The 21,113-nt window shown below is 43.3% G+C and overlaps 1 long non-coding RNA gene across 1 annotated transcript; it reads right to left on the bottom strand.

Moving 5' to 3' along the window:
* Positions 1 to 820: 820 nt before the first annotated feature.
* Positions 821 to 17,989, bottom strand: LOC125757501 (uncharacterized). The gene is made up of 3 exons (XR_007415272.1): positions 17,843 to 17,989; positions 6,386 to 6,538; positions 821 to 1,017 (listed from the first exon to the last, which is right to left on the bottom strand). It is a non-coding gene; the product is annotated as an uncharacterized LOC125757501 (long non-coding RNA).
* Positions 17,990 to 21,113: the final 3,124 nt, after the last annotated feature.

Below are 21,113 nucleotides of genomic sequence, written 5' to 3'. Positions count from 1 at the left end.
GCGAACTGTCATAACGTTCTTGCTAATAAAGATATTTTTATTAAAACTTGGCACACTTCCTATCACATTAGTAGGTGTGCAATGAACCTCAGTGAGCGAAATCATGCCACAAGAGTTACCCTTACAAAAATCCCATATATGGACTTATATAAAAAAGCCATATATGGGTATATTAAAAATTGGGCAGATATGGACTTATATGGCCATATAAGTCCATATCTGCCCAATTTTTAATATACCCATATATGGAATCCCTATATAATGTCATATATGGCTATATCTGGCAAATTTTTATATGCCCATATATCAGCTTTTTATATTTTGGGTCGTAATCATAAAATAACAGCGGAAAAGACGATGGACGAACACACAGAGACAGCACGATTTACCGTCGTTGTGATATTTTGGGTGTCATATATTGCTGCACCTGGGCAGTGTAGCATATTAAACATATAAAGACAGGGACCTAGAGCTACTCTACGGTGCACATCTGAGGAACAGTGTTGCCATCAAATAATAAGCCATGTTTCACTGGTACTTATGGAAAGTTTGTTGGTGTCAGCCACTTCGAGAACTGTGGTGGTTCCTATCACTATTTCTATTAGACACCTTACACTGCCACCTAGTCAATTGCGTGAGAAAACTAGTGTGTGAATCTCACAGGGAACTTGTCATTCCTGGAAATATCACATCAATTTATGCAACTGGTTTATCCAACCACATGAAGCCACGTTTATGAAATAATTCGAATTCATTGAATGCATACTGCCTTACTTTCAGAGACATCATAAAAGAAGTCTTAATCAAAACATCTGTTACCCATATGGGCTGCTGGGGCAGACTCGGACTGTTTAATATTATGCAGCTGCAAAAAACAGTACATGATAACACTTGACGATGGTTGTACATGCAGATGAACCACCGATTTATTCTTTCGGCCTTCTGATAACTTTCAGCATGCCCCGCTCTGCCTTGGAAGAATTAGCTTCAGGATTCTCCGTGTGGAACTCGAACCATCTGAAATAAAGCAAAAGTGAATTTTATTTTAGACGAAATTTTCACACAGGACACAAATACTGAAATCTATTGCCAACGGAACAGTTATGAGGTGGCTGTGCAACCTGCAAAAAGTGGTTAGAGCCCTAACAGATATAACATGCTTATCACATTTCAAGCACTGATATTTAAGCAGAATGTAAATAACATGAGTAGCATAGTTACTCAGCTACAGCGTGCAGCATTTCTTCAGCAAACAGGTCTGAAAATTCCACACGCATTACAATTCACTATTCGACCAAAACTGTGTTTGTAGCACTCACAAAAGCAGTAAAGCAATCAACAAGGTGGTGACCAAACAGTTCCCATGTAATGTATAAAGAGTGGCGACAGTAATGTGCTGGTTTAATAGGAAAGCTCATTTAAAAAGCTTTAGGTATAAAATTTTGCCACAACAGATCATGAAATGTGTCCTTCATATTCTGAATATTGCATGCATCAAAGGTTGAATTGGTGAAGTTGAGGCATGATAGCTGCAGACTTATTTAAAAAGCATGCAGTTCATGTGTGAGAATGGTGAAAATAAATATTACGTATCAGGATATGTCAAGTCATAAACTCTGTGTGCTGCATTCTTTTCTGGTTTAAAAATAGGAGGCATATGCTTCATTTTTTCCCAGCTTAAAACTGGTTTATGTTGAATTAGGGTGTGTTAAAAACAAGTGGGTGCCAGAACCATCTGTTTGAGAACATCACCTCTGTATGTCCCAACAGCAAACATGTACATTTTTTTCATTTGCATTATTTTCTCTAAGGGGACCGGGGGGTGTCATATTTTGTGGAGCCATCGTCTTGCTTTTCAGCTCCATTTGGTTGCGGCCCTGTGTATTGCTAAGGCTCCTTGAGAAAACACCTCGAGAGAATAAATCAGTTGTTCTTGCATGCTAGATTGGACAGTCATCTATATGCCTGCTTAGCCCACAAGACATCCTTGTGCCTTACTCTGTTCCCTATAACAGGTAATAAACTTTTCCCAATTGAAAACAAGAATGAGGAAGGTTATTTTAGGCAAACTAACTTTCGCTAACTTTCATATTATGAATGTAACAGGTACAGAAGAACTGAGTGATTACAGTGAAAACTCGATCTAACAAAGTGATAAGGATGCTTGAATTATTTTGTTAAACCTGGGAGTGTTCTTTACGCATAGCATACAATAACCTGTGTAGTTGTATATATCACATGACTAGCAATTTTTTTCCTAAGATATTCTTCTTCAACGTACCTTACTTCAAATTTCCTCACTTCCTTTACACGAGTCGTGTTTCCTGCATACCAGTCACGGTCACTCTGCCTTACTACAGTGAACATGTGGCCACGAGAATTTTTTGAAATGCTGGTCTATTAGCGGAGTTACATGCGTATGATGATCAAAATGCAGCCCTCCCTCGTTTCACTCTTTGATGCGCTACACTCCATTCGTTAACTTATCTCTCCTCCTGGGCAAGTATTTCTCCTCACCGTGCGAGAAGGATAAGCCGCGAATATGCATACCTGCAGGCAGACAAACAGGTTCTCTCAGCTGCTGACATGATCAGATTTTCTGGTCACGTCACTACCAACTCTGGGGATACCGAAAGGCCCAAAGAGGAGCACAAGATTGTTTTTTATTCCGTGGCTATGTTTGGCATTGTTTATCGTTGCAAAAGTTTGAACTCGAAGCACACATTTACTTGAAATGTTAAAAATAGTGAAGCTGGTTTTGAGGCCCTTCAGCATTAATTAGATTATTATGGTTCTTTTAGTTAAAATTCAATTAATCTTTTACTGAATCAAGATTCTGACCTAGCAGAATCACAAATAGGTAGGCGAGTTGGTTTGGGTTCATAATGAAGGGACAAGGGGGCAGTGCTAGGACGAATACAAAGGACGAGAAGACAGGACACAGCGCATGTCCTGTCTTCTTGTCCTTTGTATTCATTCTAGTGCTGCCCCCTTGTCCCTTCATTTTGATCTAAATTTTGAAATAACCATTATTAATTCATACTGATTATTCTAACTTTTTTTTCAACAATCACACAAATTATATAAGTCCATTTCTGTTAGCCTATCCACTTCTTAAGCCAATCCTCCAAAGTGGGTGTTGTTCAGAGCGCGATGCTCTCAACCATTATTGTGAGAAACACGATTACCGCATCAAGTTCAACAATGCCGGTGAAACTGACACTAAAATTAATCCCATGAAGAGACTTGGAATCATGGGAGCTTCTAAGCTCATATGTGCACAGCCTTCGAGGGCACCAGCAAAAAAGGGCAACACAATTGCATTGATCGTAATCGAAGAAAGTACAACAGAAAAGCGCTTGTATCTCAAAGGATTTCAGATACAAACATGACTTCCATTTTCTTTACTGGCCAATTGTACTATATACAATTCACCCAGTCTGTATTGTGCTCAGTTGTTTCTTGCGTGCTCCGTCATCTTTTTCTTATCGATATTGTTATGAAGTTGGTGCAGCTGCTGTGTAAGTCTCCCTGGTGTAGACACTCGCCCAGTCTGCTCAGGGAATCTTGCAGAAAATGCCTATAAGGACTTCTTTTGGCAGCTTGTCTTTTCCCCATATGAGCCCTTGCCCAAGTTTGTACGCAGGAAGGTTAGCAGCCCCAACATCATAACTACACTGTACGCGTCATGAGGTCTCACTTACCCTGGCATGTAAGAAGCGCATTACTTCTGTCGGATACTGGCAGGCCAGGAGGGTTTGGACAAACAGTGTTCCACAGTTTTCATGTACTCAAGAGTGGAACTATTTGTCGAAAAGTACTTTTGAGTTTTGTACATTTAGCAAGTCAGGTCTTCAGGTTTCGTGCAAATGCGACTGTAAACGGTCCAAGAGGGGCAACTGCTGACCTCTGGCAAATGCAGACATTATGCACAGATGGGCAGACATTAAGCTCAGGTACCAGTCCCTGTGTATCCTTTCTGTAAACACTGAAGGAATGCAGTGTTCTGTTGTTCCTTTTTGCCAACTCATCCAAAAGAATGTTAATTTCTAATCTGCTCCATGTCTACTGTGAATTTACTGGAATCTACCCGATGGCTTAACCCTTTCCTTACCAAAGATGAGCTGAGCTCGTCCACACAATTTGTACCGTACCGCCCACACCAAAGACGAGCTAGGCTCGTCCACCCTGAAACAAGCATTTGAAGGCGCCGCAGTTAAGCTACCCTGATTCAATTAGCTGTCTTCTCTTTGGCTGTAACAGATGGCACAGTAAAAAATTTAAAAACACGCTCAAAACATGCATTTTAGTCAAGGAAGGGCTTGATTCTGGCAACTGGAATTAGAAAATGGGATCCTCCACTGTGCGCAAGAGGTGCGTGCTTGCTTGCAACAGCTCCATTCAAAAAAAAAAGTGCTTGTTTGCCGAAGTGTTGTGAAATGAAGAATTGCAGTTCTCCTGTGAATGCGGCAGTGACTACAAAAAGCAGCATAGTTTCTCTAAACTGCTGGATTCGGATGACGATCGTGCCTCAATACGTCGACAGAGGACGCCGTTAGATGTAACCAAACGCCTACCAGCACGTTAAAGGTTTGTTTTCAAGGACTCGCTAGTCCAATTGCGCTTTACATTTCAAATTTCAATGAGACATTTTCTGCACTGAAGGCAGGAGATGTTAGGGTGCTTTCCGTGGTGCAGTGCGGTGAAGCCAATCATCTGCATATTTTATAACATACAAAAAATATGTCGCATGTATAATGCTAATAAAGTGTCCTTGAATAATTTTTTTAGTTGTTTCAAGACACTTAGAATCAACCAGCCAAATAAAAAATATGGGTATTTTTGTATCGATTTTGGCCAAAAAAAACTCTCCAGGGAAAGAGTTAAATGGGTGTGAAAGCTTTCAGAGCAGCGCACTTAATCAGGCAAAAACAATAATGTACTATCTGCGTCAAATGAAACCCAAACAGCGGCAAGCCTTCACAATGGTACAGTGCGCGCCGTCCTGTCATTACCATTGACAGGCGCGTGCATCCGGTTTGGCCGCACTGCGCATACGCGCGCCCATCCATGGCGATAACTGGACGGCGCGCACTATACCATTGCGAAGGCTTGCCGCTGCTCGGGTTTCATTTGATGCAGATAGTACATAACACACAAAAATGCTTGGCTGAAATGTTTGTTTGTTGGGCTGAAAGAAGTGAGGGCGTGATTTTGCAGCCACTGTGACAGTCACTCATTGGCGAGTTGTGGACTTTCACATCAACAACAATGTCAGTGGGCATGGAAGTATACAGTTATGGTTACTTATATTATCATTGACATGACCATTGAAGTGCGTACTGCTGCTCTCAACGCTCATCCAGCCCTACAAGAAAGGTCTCAAATTGATGTTTACGCCTTGAAGAGGCTCCTCAGTTTTTCCCTGGGCAATAACTACGTGTGTTTCGAAAAGCCCATGTTAAGTGCAAGTCCAAGGCACACGAATCTGACAATGCAGTGGCTGGAATATAATTCCATTGCTTCTTTCAGCCCAAAACCAATTATTTTTGTGTGCTATGAATATTATCTTTCTTTGTGTGTGTGATTAATCGCTCTGCTTTGGAAGCTTCCAAATGCATCTAATCTATCAAGTAGATTTCTTTCAGTTCATGGTGGAGATGGAGGCAGACTGGGAACTACCTTTTTTGAATGTATTGGTAAACAGGAATAATGGAGCACTCTCTTTCAATGTTTACAGAAAGAGTATGCATTGCCCAGTACCTGAACATAATGTTGTTCTTCCAAACACTTGTGAAACGCCAGTAGTTGCCTCCCTATTGAACCGTTACAGACGTATTTGCATGAAACCTGAAGACCTGACTTCCTATTGTAGAAAAAACCAAAAGAACTTGTCGATGAACAGTTACACTTCTGCATTCATGAAAACTGTGGAGCACCATTTGTTTACGCCCTCCCAGCTTCCCGTTGCCTGACAGAAGTAAAACGCTCCAATTTCTTACGTGCCAGCATAAGCAAGACCTCATCACGTGTACTGTGCAAATATAATGTTGAGACAATACTTCTTTGCAGATTAGCTGGTTCATACTAAATTCTGGTCTTGTTGCACAAGCAGAAAGAAGAAAAAAGGCCACTCTCTATCCTGTCTCTCTTTTTCCTTCCTTCTGCTTGAGCAGCAAGACTGGATTTCCGGATGACGTTGAGGCTGCTGACATTCCTGTGTAAAAACTGAGGCGTGCACTTGTAAGTGGACGACGTCATTGTAACCATTGCGCTTTTTGTCGAGGTTGCACTTGGATACTATTATTCGGCCTAAGACAGAACAAAAAGAAGACCATTCAGCCACTCACGCTGCCATGAATAAAGTCCCTCCAAGGGCGATGACCTTGATCTTTGATGAAACAGCAGCATGAGGCACAGGCGATGCTTCAGTTGTGCAATGTTTCGTTGTGCGATAGTACTTTTGCTGTTTCTCTGACAGAGAACACCGCCACCGCCACTTTTGGTTTTCCATTTACAGTCGTGGGCCAAGATCGACCTGCACAAGGTCGCAGAAGAGGTTTTTAGAATTTAAAACATGACATCCAAACTTCTGCAGAAGAAACAGCTCCCATTTTGAAGAGGCGAACTCAGGCATTCTTTCTTAGCAGTTAAGCTCTGCATTTGCAACCTTCATTTTACTTATTTTTCTGAACTGCCACAATCCATCTAAAGCCAACCGTAATGTTCAAGGTGAATGTTTATACTGTATGTAAAGAGAGCACTAAGCTAGGTCACGGCAGCACAACTACAACTCCAGTTAACGGGATATTCTGGGCAGCATTTTTTTTTAAATGGCAAATTTGGACACTGATGGTGCAACTACATTGAAAGAGATGCAAAATTACCTCAGGGTGATTCCACGAGAGATCGAACATGCCTGTCCAATCAATATTTTTTGTTTTGCCTGGGTTTTTTATATGTTATGTGGCCACATTCAAAGCGCACGGAACCGAAAATATTATTTCCAAAAAACGCTCCCAGCGTGCCAAAAAACTATTTGGAGGCGGCCGTGTGGCCATCCTGTTTTAGCTCATCACAATATTTTTGGATTTCACGGGCAAATTTAACGCGCAGTATAAATGTTGTGTTGAAATTTTTTCTGTTGGTTTTATTATGCATTACTGTGAATTACATCCATGCTTTTTTTATGCTGTCCTCAAAAGGAAAAAAAATGTGAAAAAATGCCAAACACAGCCCAAATCAAAGAAGTTTGCTAAGTTTGATGCGTCTTGGCGCCTTTTCTATTTCGCACAGAAACATCAGAACAATGTCAAATGTAGAAAAGAACATTTCCAACATTTCTATAGGAGATCGTTTTCCTACGGGCAGCGCAAAAGAAGAAAAAAAATAGTTAGAGAAGCCAGTTTTTTTAAAAAAAGGTCCATTTTCAAGAAATAAGATGAAGAAAACACCGGTCTCAATATTAACCACAATTTTTTATCGAAGAGCGCTTATGTCAGTGAAAACACAGTTTTAATATCATATGTCCTCATTTGCTTTGTTCACGAGATATAACGGGCCAAAATGACCCTTGCTGTGTGTGCTCACTTAGTGTGATCAGTGGTTATCAGCTTGCATTGTGCGTAAATCTACTTTGCTCTGGTAGCTTGTCAAGAAAAACGTGTTCTCAGATTTTATTTGTGTCTAGTGTGTGCGAAAATGGGCTGCTGCCATCCTCTGAAGGGCTAACGCGTATGTAGTTTGCAGCCTAGAACCTCACCTACAGGCATCAGAGGAAAGGTGGGCGCACCTGTTCAAGATATTAATCGCTTCTTCTTCCTGAAGAAATGCCTCGACTACCTCATCGCAATTCTCATAGATGTAGACAGGTTTTCCTTGAGGCGCGTAAAGCAATGCTAGCAGACCTCACAGGTGTCGCGAAGATCCTCACCCTATGGCAGTAGCTTCTGGAGGAAGACAACAACAAAAGCAGGAATGAAAGAAAATTGACGCAACAAAAATGTTTTTCTCGGCAATCTTCTTTTTGCGGATGCGTAAGTAATCGGCACAGAATACTCAGACCTAGCCATGGGCTGCATGCATCCCGTGTAGTGAACAGCTAGACCAAGTCGAAACGTTTATACTGAACACCGCCGCACACATTTGCTCACTTAACTACTCATGGTTTCATATTTTATGACCAAGGATGTCTAAATGCTTTGGGGTGTGATAATTAATTTGTGGGCCAGACTCCTTGTCAAAATTAAGGATAATGCCCGTCTGGCGCCACCAGTGACGTCTGCTGTTCTCAACGTGGGAAAGCACTTTAGTAAAGTGCCAACAAAACATCATAAATTGGGCAGCTTCGGCCACTTATGGCTTAATCGTGCCGCACCGCACATTTTCTGGCTGCTGAAATGCTGAGGTAAAGGTTAAGATGATACAGGAAGACGTTACCTGCTACGCCGAAAACATGATAGCTGGAAGCGAAATTAACGACTCAGAAATGACTGAGATAACTTTTTACGTATGCTGTTTAGCACAGTGTGCGTTGAATGGGGAAGATGGTTAGACTGTACAATGCACGTAATGAAAGGGAAGCAAGCAGGCAGTGAGAAAGCACCTCAATAACAGTGCGCCTGCTGATTGTATAGGTCGGCAAACGCACTCATGAGTCGACTCACTCAGACTCAGATCAAGCCGTGAGTCTGAGTCTGGGTGAGTCCGGCTGAGCAATACGTTGGTGAGTTTGAGTCCAAGTGAGTCCGGTTGAGGGAAACTTTAGTGAGTTTGAGTCCGAGTGAGCCCTAAGCGCAACATATATTTATTGAGCGAGTCTGAGCGAGCTCCACCCTTCATTGCCGACCAATGGACTTATCTACTCACCTATCGGCATTACTATCAGCCTTACACCGGCTTACATTTATACTCAAATCTATTCAGACGTGCCTCAACGCACTAGCAATCATGCTCCACCACAATGTTTATTGATAAGAGGTGTGAGTGGGGGCGGTGGGGCTAAGGGAGGGTTCCATTACCTCCTCCCGCAAACTCTTGCATGGGAAGTTCTTGATAGAAATATCTCGTGTGAGTCGCACATCTCATAAAAACGTCCTTACTGGTTACGGGTGAAAAACAGCGCTAAAAAAGACGGGACAAGAAAGGACACGAGACCACGGCGCTGACTAAGAACCAAATATGCTTTATTCCTTCAGTTAGCATAAATATACTTCACCACTATCGTAATGAAATTACAGAAAACTCAGCCTGCGCAGAGGCAGCAAGGCGATCAACGAGACATGAATTCTATCGCCTTCGGAAGGAGGGAAATCGAGGGGAGGCTTACACATGCCTCGCCGCTATTGTAGATGTGATAAGCTTCTGAAATGAGGCGCGCGCGCTCGTCATGGTATTTTGACAAGAAAGTGGTATCGTTAACAGATGGATGGCAACCGCAACTGTTACAGTGAAGAGATAACTGACTATCTGTAGCTTGTTTCTGAACCTTGTTCGAATGCTCGCGCATGCGGTCAAAGGCAGAGACAGTACCTGGCGTCCTTATGAGGTAGGGATCGTCGACATCAAGGCGGCACAAAAACGTCTGCAGAAACACTCCCACTTATCGTTGCCAGGTTCCGCGCTCAGAAACAATGGCCCGGAACGGGCACTGCTCCTTGTGGGTCTTGGCGCTGAAGAAGGCCGAAAGGCTGGTCTCTTTGCAGGCCTTTACGAAAAAGCCGGGCTTGCAAAACTGGCATCCTCCGTAAAGGCCTGCAAAGAGACCAGCCTTTCGGCCTTCTTCAGCGCCAAGACCCACAAGGAACAGTGCCCGTTCCGGGCCATTGTTTCTGAGCGCGGAACCTGGCAAGGAGAAGTGGAAGTGTTTCTGCAAAAGTTTTTGTGCCTCCTTGATGTCGACGACCCCTACCTCATAAGGACGCCAGGTACTGTCTCTGCCTTTCTCCGGGATGAGTGTCCAGTGGGCGTGCGTGCCTTTTCCGTGGATATCAAGGACTTATATTATTCGTTGCCTCAGTAAGATGAGTGTACAGAAGTTAGCAACTGTATTTACAAATATGGGGCTCTTAAGTTTCAAAACGCAAGTGGAATCACTGTGGACAGGTTTTTAGAGTTTTTAAAGTTTTATATGCGATCCACCTTCGTCTGCTTGGAAGATAAGCTTTTTATACAGCGGAAAGGTGTGTGCATAGGCTCTTGCATCGCCCCTGTTCTTAGTGACATTTTATTAGCCAGCTATGACCGCAATCTTGAGAGCAAGCTAAGTAAGACGAGCACGGTAAAGGTGATGCGATACGTGGATGACTTTTTAATCTTTTACAGCACTAACCCTTCTGACGCGCAGCCTGCTGCTGCTACAATTTTTGACGTGTTCCTCGCGGAATTAAGTTCTTTTGAACTTACCACTGATCATCCCTCAGACAGCAAACTGCGCTTCTTAGAATTGGAACTCTCGTTCTCAAATAGCCATGTATGTTGGAGTTATGCGCCCAGATCTCAAAAGAGCCTTCTCCCTTTTTCCTCTGCGCACTCGAAGATTGTAAAACGCGGAATTGCAAGAGCTTCCATGAAGGCGGCGCTAGAGAGGTCCTGTGACCACCAAGTTGAAGCAAGTTTTCTTTCACAAGTAGCACGCCTGGAGCTCGCAGGTTTTCCAGCAACGCTTTTGACTAACATTGCCGAAAGCCTCGTAGCAGGCTTTAAAAACAAGCGCTCAGCTGCTGTGCAATCCGAGACAAACTCGAAGCAAACTGTTGCGGTTATCCCGTACGTGCACAAAGTAGCGCACAATCTCAAGAAAGTTGTCAGCAGGGCAGGCGTTAGGCTGTTGTTTTCTGCCCAAAATAAGCTTGGTAGCCTGTGCCAGCAAGTCAACCGAGAAGAGAAGAAAAGAAGATGCACTAAGAAGCACAGGCAGAAGTTTGTTGAATGTTGTCAAGAAGTTGTATACAAGATTCCACTTTCTTGCGGGCGTTACTATGTCGGGCAAACGGGGCGGTGCGCTAATGACCGCATGCGCGAGCATTCGAACAAGGTTCAGAAACAAGCTACAGATAGTCAGTTATCTCTTCACTGTAACAGTTGCGGTTGCCATCCATCTTTTAACGATACCACTTTCTTGTCAAAATACCATGACGAGCGCGCGCGCCTCATTTCAGAAGCTTATCGCATCTACAATAGCGGCGAGGCATGTGTAAGCCTCCCCTCGATTTCCCGCCTTCCGAAGGAGATAGAACTCATGTCTCGTTGATCGCCTTGCTGCCTCTGCGCAGGCTGAGTTTTCTGTAATTTCATTACGATAGTGGTGAAGTATATTTACGCTGACTGAACGAATAAAGCACATTTGGTTGTTAGTCAGCGCCGTGGTCTCGTGTCCTTTCTTGTCCCATCTTTTTTAGCGCTGTTTTTCACCCGTAATCATGAACCAACCAGCCCAAATGCGTACCCTTCTACAGTCCTTACTGGATTGCAACCACTCATAACTACTATTTGAAGGTATAAGATCAAAAGGTGTATTGTAGAGCACCGATTATGTGAAATATTGGCGTTAAAGAGCATTTACACCATGATCGGAAAAGCTAACTTTACACCAGCGAACTCATGAGTCGACTCACTCAGACTCAGTTCAAGCCGTGAGTCTGACACTGAGTGAGTCCGGCTGAGCAAGGTGTTGGTGAGTTTGAGTCCGAGTGAGTCCAGTTGAGAAAAAGTTTAGTAGTCTGAGTCCGAGTGAGTCTGGCTGAGGAAAATTTCGGTGAGTCTGAGTCCGAGTGAGCTCTCAGTGCAAAATATATTTTTTAAGTGAGTCGGAGTGAGTTGCATTATTTTTGCCGACCTATGGCCAGATTGTGGCATTTAGTTGCAGATTAAGCTGGCCTGCCGCTGCATACAGATGCTTTGTTTGGTGTGCAAGGCGAGTTTTGGCAAAGTTACCTAAACCATGTGCTCACGGTGTCTTGCGTGCTCCTGATTAGCGAATAATGGCAGGGTAAGTTCAGGTTGTAGGCTGCAAACTGCGTAGGCATTAGCCCTTTAGCACTTTCGCACATGCTAGACACAAATAAAATCTGAGAACACATTTTTCTTGACGACAAGTCACCAGAGCAAAGTTTTGCTGCAGCAAAACAATTAAAACTAGATTTACGCACAATGCAAGCTGATAACGAACATAAATCGCACTGAAGTGAGCACACACAGCAAGGGTCATTTTGGCCTGTTATATCTCCTGAATAATGCAAATGAGGGCATATGATATTAAAACCACGTTTTCATTGACATAAGTGCTTTTCGATAAAAAATTGTCGTCAGAATTGAGACCGGAGTTTTTTATTATTTTATTTTTTTGAAGACGAGCTTTTTAGAAAAAAGTTGCTTCTTTTAACTATTTTTTTCTTCTTTTGCGCTGCCTGTAGGAAAACGATCTACAGCAGAAATGTTGCAAAGGCTTTTTTGTGTATTTGACACTGTTTTGAAGTTTCTGTGTGAAATAGAAAAGGAACCAAGGCACATCAAACTTGGCAAACTTTTTTGATTTGGGCCCTGTTTGTCATTTTTTCACATTTTTCTCCTTTTGAGGACGGCATAAAGAAAGCATGGGTGTAATTCACAGTAATGTGTATTAAAATCAACAGAAAAAGTTTTCGACACAGAATTTATAGTTCGCGTTAAATTCGGCCGTAAAATTTAAAAATACTGCAGTGAGGAAAAACTGGACGCCGCGCGCCGCTTTCAAATATTTTTTTGCCGCGCTGGGAGCGTTTTTTGGAAATAAAATTTTCGGTTCCATGCGCTTTCAATGTGCCCGCATAACATAAAAAAACCAGACAAAACAAAAATATCGACTGGACATGCATGTTTGATCTCTTGTAGAATCACACCTCAACTGAAATACACAAGACATGTAGCCTCGATAGAAGGGAGACAAGACAGAACGAGACGAATCTCATCTCCTTTCTATGGTGGTGAAATATCTTCAGACACTCTTCCGTTGATACCCATTCCAAAAGTTCAGGAGAGGAACGATATTTATGCATGAGCATGCCCCACTACTACAGTGAAACCTCAGTGATACGAATCTCACGGGACTACCAAAAATATTCGTATCATTTAAAATTCGTATCAGCAGAAAGCATGAAAAATTAGCATGCGACAAAAGAAAGCTGGCGTGCATTTTCATTTATTGTTTTTCAGGGCCGCAGAAATGTCCGCAAGAACCCTGAACGATTGTCAGTTAAGTTTTTAGATGTCGGCAATCATACCAGTACTGATAAATATATGGCCCATGCGCGCATATTTAATTAATGAACCAGGTGCGTTGTGACCCGCGACAGCAGTAGCCCCTTTAAAATTTTAGTTTTTTTTTTCATGACACCGGAGTACTGCAGTAAAAGTAACGAAAGAAGCGCTTTGACGCCATGGATCAAGGCCACAAAATTACAGAACCACGGTCTTGTGTTATGACTTTGTTATCGTGGAGGTGTTGGGGATGTTTTTGGGATATTTACGGCCATGCCCACACAAGTGCGAAATCAACGGTCGTGCATGTTGACACTGCGAGGCATGACTCCTTCGCAAAGACCGTCCTGGTCTTCTTTTGATCCTCGTCCACCTTTCATAGGATGTCTGATGCATGAGGCAGGCACGTGTCAACACAGTACAACGACAGGAGCCCGCATCGACGCATTAGAAAAAGAAGCATGGCACTAATATCCTCTGTAATCTAAATGCGAAGGCACACGGAGGCACTTAAGAGCTTCAAAGATTCGGGCACACAATCTCGGAGGCCGTGACGCGTCTCTGAGGGTTTATTCTGACCGTAAGAAAAGTGTTTTCTGATACCGTGATTCTGACAATTTGGCGGTGCGGCGCTCATGCCCACGCTTCCGTTCCCGTGCTCGCACGTGCTTGGTACATCTTCCAGGACAGCACCAACAGCACCTCTTCGTACCTGTGCGGTAGCATACGTTCGTATCAAACGTCACTGGGTGAAAATTGGTTCGCAACAACCGTACTCCATTGCATTGCAGGCTAATGGGCCTTGGCCGGGACCAACGAAAAATTCGTATCACCCCGAAATTCGTATCAGCTGTGATCGTATCACCGAGGTTTCACTGTATTTACACTTACGACAAATGAGATTAGACGATAGTAATGCAGCAGCAAAGGCAAATTCGGCATGAGTGGTACCATAAATAAAGCATGATTTTAGAAGCTTGGGGCAAAACAGTGCTGTGCAGAACACATGCTGAGAGCTGTCACATGCTGGCTTCTATTCTGAGCCTCTGATTACAAGGCATTCTCTTGGCAGCCAAATAGAATGTTGAACAAGATGTCAGGACCATAGTTGTGCATACTCCCACGGCCATATTGAAGTATGTATGTGCCACGGCATAGCGACGACGATGTAACACAATTTTCAGCATGGGTCAAATGCCGCACAGATTTCACGTGTACCTGCCAGGGCATGGTGACGACAATGAAACGCATGGGTTCCTTAGTTCAATGAAAAAATGAGGACACTGCTTGTTCAGTATCTATAAAGCCGGTCAATCTGTCATGCTCTCTGGTTTTTCTTGTCTCTCCTACTTTTAGAACGGCGCAACAAGGCAGATGAAAAATGAATGATCACACGAACACAAGTGCCATCGATTGTTCGTCTTTTCGTCTGAATTGTTGCACCGTGCTAAATCTATGCATCCGTACCAACTCGCCCAATTGCCAGTGCTACTGTCCTACTTTGTCACAATATCAAGGCTGCTGAAAGCCACAAAAGTGCGGCTGTGACTTTTGAAGGCCAACCGACTCAGCAACCATATGTGACACTGTACTTTCACTGCTCTTACACTTTTCATTTCCTCCCGACAGTGATGCATAACTAAATGGACTCAGACCCACTTATCCCCCCCCTACCTGATTTCCAGTTTTCTGTCCCTTTTGCCTGTATAAAACTATCAAGTAGCATTTGAGGCTTTGTGTTGTGCGTCACTTTGTTTGTGTCTGCCTCCTAACTTGTGCTGCCATAGTTCTTAAAGTAAGAACAAAAAATAATTTAAAAAAAGGATGGCCAGGTAATGCACCGAACCGACAAATGCCAACACTTTTCCTTCATTTGCGCTTTTTAAGCAGAGCATAACTGAACAAATGAATCGATCAGAGCTAATTGTGATTATATGTGCAGTGCACAGTACCCACGGATTGAAACAGGACACTCGGAGCACATGGCCGTCGGTATATGCAGCGGCGCTCGTGGGTGCTCATGGAACGAAGGTGTTGCATTGAGGTATAGAGCGAGGAGGAGAACATCGACGCAGCAGGTTTGCTCCTTCCGGTCGTCAGCTAGTCGGCCTTTTAGTTCACCACACTGCCAGCGTGGCGCTGCAAGGCTTGCGTGCTTTCGTATGCCAACCGAAATGGCTCCCCAGAGCGCACCTCCTATATTGCGGCGCGAGCAGAGGACGCTCTCGTTACACGCGCTTTGGCGATGTGGAACGCACGCTGTGCAAGTAAGACACAGGATTCAGCTAAGAGATTGTGCCTTACATGTGTTCGTTGACGCTACATTGGCCGCTGCTTGCAACACGATGCAGATTGGGCGTTGAACATGGGCGAAGAAAGCGGGAATAACACAGGCATTATTTCATTTCACCGTGATTTGTCACTGCGATTAACTGCGACGATAGCGGGCCCTGCACTTAAATGTTGGCAGAATAGACTGCTTACATGCACACTGTAAGGCACAATCCCTTAGTCTTGCACAGCATTCGTGCTGCATCCCCAAAGCGCGTGTAACGAGAGCGCCCTCTGCTCGCGCGGCAATATAAGAGGTGCACACCGGCAAGCCATTTCGGTCGGCATATGAAAGCGCGCAAGCCTTCCAGCGCCACACTCTCAGCGTGGTGAACTACAGGCCGGCTTGTTGGCGACCGGAAGGAGCAATCCTGCTGCGCAGATGTTCTCCCCCTTGCTTTATACCCCAATGCACCACCTTGGTTCCATGAGGATCCACGAGCGGCGCTGCATATACCGGCGGCCATATGCGCTCCAAGTGTCCTATTTCAATCCGTGAGTACTGTACATTATACATGCTATGCGAGGTGTATGCGACTCCTGAGAGGTACGAGGATTATTTACATATTCGACTGCACCAATTTTCTCTCTAGCAAAGCGGCCTACCTTACCGCGTTGTATGCATGTGTCTAAAAAGGGGAAAGTAAGAAACACTACCGTAAAATCCCGAGCAAGCGCCACCCCTACAGTGAGGGATAATCCGACAAGATTTGGAGGGGGGCCCTTGCTCGGTCATGAATCAAAATTGAAGGTGGCCGTGGATGAGCCGCTAAGAATACAAAATGCACACCCGTGCTTCTAATGAAATGCTTTATTGAATACGCATGCATTCCCTGTTTTCATTCACACTCGTTGGACAAATGAAAACAGTGAAAATGGTGGGAGGAGAGAATGGGTCGCATATTTGAAATCTCCCGAAGAAGGGAGGGGGGGGGGGCGCTTGCTCGGGATTTTACGGTAAGCAATAAGTTAGGGAGAAATGAGAAACAGTAAGCATGACAGAGCTGTGCAGGCAGCAGCATTGAATATGTGTAAGGTCACACTTTGTAACTGCGTGCAATACTTTCAATGCACTTATTATAAGGTCAAGAAGCATTAATCAATTTGACGTGCAATTTCTTGAAGTTAGAAACTAATAAAAATAAACAGTATTCAGAAGCTGAAACAAAAGCAAGTGACCACGTGACAGGCTTTTGTTAGGTGTTCGGCATAACAGCATGAAATTTGCTTTGTCAAGGCGTGTTTATATATGCACAATCTATTTTATTTGTTCTGAAGCATTAAATGGGCAACAAAAGCATTACATAAACAGCCTGTTGCTAAATTATATGCACCCACGTGTCTTACCACAAACAAGATGAGGACAGAAGGTAGACGCGTAAGAGTGCTGGTCCTGTTGCTACATCTTTCTTCTGTCCTTGTCTTGTTTGTGCTAGCACACTTACATTCCTCATGAGACAACTAGCCTATTCAGATCCTTCTGCCTCCTAACCTGTTTACATAAGCAACCGCACAGTACCATGCTAATTAAACCACTACCACACAGCAGTGTAATGTATACAACTACGTGAAGGCAGTACACTCATGTATAAAAAGCAACACTGACAGAATATGAAATCTGCTGCTTCGGATAAGGTTCACATGGTCACTCTGACAGAATATGAAATCTCGCATTGTGCATGCCAGTTTTCATAATCGTGGATGCTCGTTCGTACAATATTACTGACAAGTGAAGGTGATACACACGCACATACTGCACGAACACGTCTCTACGCTATGCTGAAAACACGGCTCCAGCTCACTATTAACATTATTACGTTTACCCAGTTCAAGTCAGTGTCTAAGCGCATAGTCAACACTTCACCATTAGTTTCAGCTTATTATACCGCTTCGCACACGAATCGCATTGCACACGAACGTGAGCACAAGGCTGCACAGTAAATGGCGTTGCAGCATTGCTTTGCTGTCTTAACAACGATGCAATACGAGTGACGCCTGCGTCCTGCTCACTATGATGCTCATCAGACAAATCGATCATCATACGCATGCATGTTATCTCAGTTGTTACAAATTTCCTTCCGTAAAGCCGTACCGATGCGTCGTGGCTCTTTCTGCTCGTATGAGCGTAGTCATAGCGAATCGGTAGCGGGGACAATGACAATGTTTGTCACTCGCAAATGGGCATAAGGCTGCGTCTCTACAACGCCTCGTACGCGTGCGATAACACAGCCTTCCGCTGAGTTGCGTACTTTGCATAATAACATGTGCCACTTACCTTTCATACTGTCACGCAGTCGGTAGCCGGTCTCGTGTCGGTAGCCACGGGCGTCAGCCATCAGCTGCGGACATGCTGCGGAGTCCTACGAGCGCCCGTAGTACATTCCTTCGATTCCTTGAACGACTCGTACGTGACTGGCGCTCCAAAAAACGCATGACTTGCGCACGATCTTTGCACATCGCAAAAGAGAGGGCGGCACGTTCTCAGATGAAATTAATGTTCTTGAAGACGTAACGAGCTCACGAGACGCCGACACAGAACAAAAAATAAATGACATTTGGCTTTGACTGTGGATGGCTTTGGCTCGTAGAGTTGATAAAAAAAAAGAAAAACACGTGAGCGAGTAAAATTAAAAAGTGCACGCATGTTATTCGAAAAACATAGTTTACAATGAAAATAATAGCTTATCTTGAAGAGCAATTTATGCAATGTAAGCCAAATAGTACTTCAGCAGATTTGCCTTTTTTGTTGTTTGCGTTTTCATAGCAGACGACAGGCTTCTAGCGCAGACAGTGCGCTTTACTTTTCCATCGGCGGTCGAAGCAGTGCTCTTCATTACTTGTATGTACAGTGCGTTCTTATTTAATCAGGGGTCGATAAAAAAATAGTAGAATTTTCACATAAGACAGCATTTTCTCTTTCAAACAGTGGTATTTCGTACGTACATTGCGTCGAAGCAAAATGAATTAACAAGCTATCGTACTCTGCTGGTGTCGCCGCTACGTACTTACGACGCTAGCACGTACATTAGAGCTCCCTGTACGGTAGAAAATCTTTGTTTATTGAGGTAATTAGCCTTTGTTCAGTGCGGAGTTAGTGATCGAGCGAGATCGCAACTAGCGCGTCTCGGAACAGTACGGAGCTATTCATATCTAGATCACGCCGGGTGTTGACGACGTGGCACTGATTTAATTGGCGCGATGGTTATTAAGTAGAACACAGATATTATAGGTCGCAGCTTTTACTAAAAAAAAATGAAGCCTTCGCACTGCCAAGCGCACGGGCGGTATCCAATAAAGAAAAAGAAAGAAAGAAAAGCGCGCGGGTGGTGTAGCCGGTTAACGCGCAACGCGGACAGCTTGGTAGTGCTGTTGTCTGTGGGTTCCACTCATGGTTAATTTAAACTTCTTCCTTCCGTCTTCTTTTTTTTAATATTTTAATACACTGCTGTCTCCTAGTAATGTACTGTCTGCACACTAAAAAAAGTACAAATATACACCAACTATTACCCATTATGTTGTTCTGTTGTGGCACTGCTGTTTGCTTGAAAACGTTTCGTTTTTCACTGCAATATGGTTCAAGATATTACAAAATAAGGAATGCTACAAGTGGAAGACCCAGATGAAAAATGAGGGGCACAATGTCAAGAGACCAAAAATAGGCAATATGGATTCTTTGGAAAGTCATATCTGCATGATTGAGCTAGAATAAATGAAAGTAGGTTCATTGCATAGAATATGACTTTATAAGCACCCTAATTCAGGGTGTTTCAAGAAATGTGTCCGAAAATCCTCAGAAATAAAAATATGCGATATATTCACGCTGCCTTCATAATTACTTTTTTTTTGTGGTCGCAAATTAAGCTGAGCAGAGGAATAAATTACGACAGGAATCAAAGAAATTGGGTTATTTAACTTTTTAATTAGTGGAGACAAGTGGTCCAGTCAAATGGGAAAATTGCAGCCCTTAATTCTGCGAAGAGCCTGTTGCCACTTTTTGATTTTGCGAAAGCAGCCGCTGGCAATTACTAGCGAATAATGAAATCTGACAAATTTCACAGGCGAAACCGAAACTCGGAACAGCACAACTAACTTTCCGAGATGTCCAGAATGAGCGAGCGTGTTTTACCAGCCACCGATTAATTGACTTCGCTTCGGGGTTGTGCGGATTTCGTGTGCAATTAGAGCACGTATGGTGCACTTACGTTAACAAATGCAGAAGAACTAACACCACTGCAATCGCCGTCGTGAATGACGTCACTATAGTGACGTCATTCACGACGGCGATTGCAGTGGCAGACGTCGCAACTGGCAGACGTCGCAACTGGCAGACGACCAGAATGACGTCACTATAGTGACGTCATTCTGGTCGTCTGCCAGTTGCGCTCATTGGAGCTACGGTTTTGGTTTCGCCAGTGAATTTGGTTCAATTTCATTGCTCCGCAATAATTACCAGAGGCCGATTTCTCAAGATGTCAAAGCGGCAATGGTCTTTTCGCCGGAAAGACCGCAATTCTCCCTTTTGACTCGACCGCGTCTCTCCGCTAATTAAAAAGCTAATTAATTTATTTTGTTTAATTATGGCGTAATTGGTGTGTCTAGTCATTTCAAGATGTCTCCCACCACAGAAAAAGTAATTATGAAGGCAGCGAGCAAATGCTTCAGTTCCCTTATTTTTGGCGATTTTTGGACACATTTACATTCATATTTGCATCCATATATGGGAGTATACAGCAATATATGAGCCTTTATATGCATATAAATACACTCATATATGGGATTATATAGCCTTATAAGTGCCCTTATATGCATATCAGTACAGCCATATATGGCAGTACATGACCTTATGTGAAGCCGTATATGGCAGGTTATGGCAGTATATGGACTTATATGAACACTTTTATATAATTATATAAAGTCATATATGGCCATTATGACTTTATATGTCCCCTTATTTGATCATATACGTCCGTATATAAAACATATATGGGCCATATCTGGCATTTTTGTAAGGGTAATATGGCTGCCTGTTGTAGGAAGGCTCCCCTAGTGTTAGTGTAAAATTTTCTGGTTATTTAATCACTATAATTTTAAAATTCATGAGATCTAATTTGTTTTGGTTCATTGCACTGGCCAAAGCTTCTGTTATGTCCCTACAGGTTTTTTTATTCCGTGGATTATGAGTTAGAACTGTTCGCGTAGGGCCCGCTTTTAATGGAATTTTCAATTATTAAAAATTGACGAAAAGTAGGACTTGCTTTATGATACTCACATGTTCCTAAAAAGGTGTGCTTTATAATGTAGGCTAATATTATCTAGTGATTATCGCGTTTAAAACATTTTCCGACTCTCGGCCGCATACCTTAAATGTACTGAAGTTCGAACGGCAACCAGCTGAGCAGGACTTTCTTACAGAGATGAACGGCAGGTGCTCTCTGGTTCTGAGGGTAGAGCGACTACTTTTAGATGCGAAGCATCTTATGGCGGAGTTCAAACGGTGTTGGTGGTGGTTGTGTGCGGCGTGACAACCTTTACTGCGCATGCGCGAA

The sequence above is a fragment of the Rhipicephalus sanguineus genome, chromosome 2, assembly GCF_013339695.2.
Source record: "Rhipicephalus sanguineus isolate Rsan-2018 chromosome 2, BIME_Rsan_1.4, whole genome shotgun sequence".
Lineage (NCBI taxonomy): Eukaryota > Metazoa > Arthropoda > Arachnida > Ixodida > Ixodidae > Rhipicephalus > Rhipicephalus sanguineus.
The sequence above is the reverse complement of the archived record's forward strand: the minus strand, read 5'-3'. Positions and strand labels throughout refer to the sequence as shown.